Source organism: Penaeus monodon, chromosome 30, assembly GCF_015228065.2.
Source record: "Penaeus monodon isolate SGIC_2016 chromosome 30, NSTDA_Pmon_1, whole genome shotgun sequence".
Lineage (NCBI taxonomy): Eukaryota > Metazoa > Arthropoda > Malacostraca > Decapoda > Penaeidae > Penaeus > Penaeus monodon.
This window is the reverse complement of record NC_051415.1, coordinates 18754091-18755201: the sequence shown is the minus strand read 5'-3', so window position 1 is coordinate 18755201 and position 1111 is coordinate 18754091. Positions and strand designations below refer to the sequence as shown.

The 1111-nt window shown below is 36.5% G+C and overlaps 1 protein-coding gene across 1 annotated transcript in view; it reads left to right on the top strand.

The window, feature by feature from the left end:
• Positions 1-105: 105 nt before the first annotated feature.
• Positions 106-1111, top strand: part of LOC119592603 (UNC93-like protein MFSD11) — a gene marked incomplete in the record, with an annotated part of 18787 nt that continues 17781 nt past the window's right edge. Inside the window, 1 exon segment of the mRNA XM_037941487.1 lies at positions 106-605.

The window sequence follows — 1111 nt, the reverse complement described above, 5'->3', positions numbered from 1 at the left end:
CGCGCAGTTTAAAAGACCTAAACCGTGTGTGATCCACATAAACTGGTATTGTCGTTAGTTCACTTTCCCTCCTCATTATCTCCCCATGCGTGTTGTGTGGCCTTGTTGGTCGGGAGAGACAATAAAGCAAAAGATAAGGAAAGAGGCGGACCCTGTTCCGTATACGTCCGTGACCCAGCAGACGCTATCTTCAAAACTCGGTCTATATTTCTACAGGAAAAGGAGACCATATAAATTCTCATGCAACTTTTGACAAGCATTCAGAAGACGGGAACAAAATCGCTTCTTGTATTTAAAGATAATCTAATTGAAAAGACTGACTCTCAGAAGTCCGGGTAGTTTATGTGATAAAAGACCAATTTCTTGGTTCGCACTAGCGTATTACAAACAGGATGATAGTACGCTAGTGCAAGCGTGGTATATATTAAGTGCTCTAGGAAAACTCTGTATCATCGTTTCTACATTATACTCATATCGTCTGTTTTTATTTGCCCCGTTGTAATACAGTGCAAAAGAACAAACACTGCTTACACAGAGAAATATTCAACTGTAGAAAAGAAAGAAGGAAGACCTTTTCAAGTATTTCATTGGAACATTTCTTAAAGGTAGGTGTTTGAGTCTTATCCACTTTAGAATCATGTTTACCTGGTTTGCGATGTCATTTGGTGATTTGGAATATGTCTTGAAGATGGCTTATAGTAAGTTTGAAGTTTCCCATTTGAAAGATCGCCTTGTTAACACATATTGTATATTCTGTCACTAATAAATTGTCTGTTATATTACTATCAATAGTTAATGACATTTTTTCTGACTACAACTCTGATTTGCATAAATTTTGGCAGGACTTTCAAATGGAGATGTGATAAAACAGTTTTCTCAGGGAAGCTTAATGTGCAGTCACATTTCAGCGATATCAAAATGGCTTTATTTTTTATGCCAGTATTAAAAAAAAGTTGTGTGATATATATTATGCCAGGAGCACGTCTTCATATAAGTTTGTTTACAAGGCTGGTGAGAGTAAACGATAACGAATTGGATTATACGAATCCTAATCCATAGAAAAAACACCAATTAGTGCAATAAACGAACCTTAGCCAGTAGAATGTACATG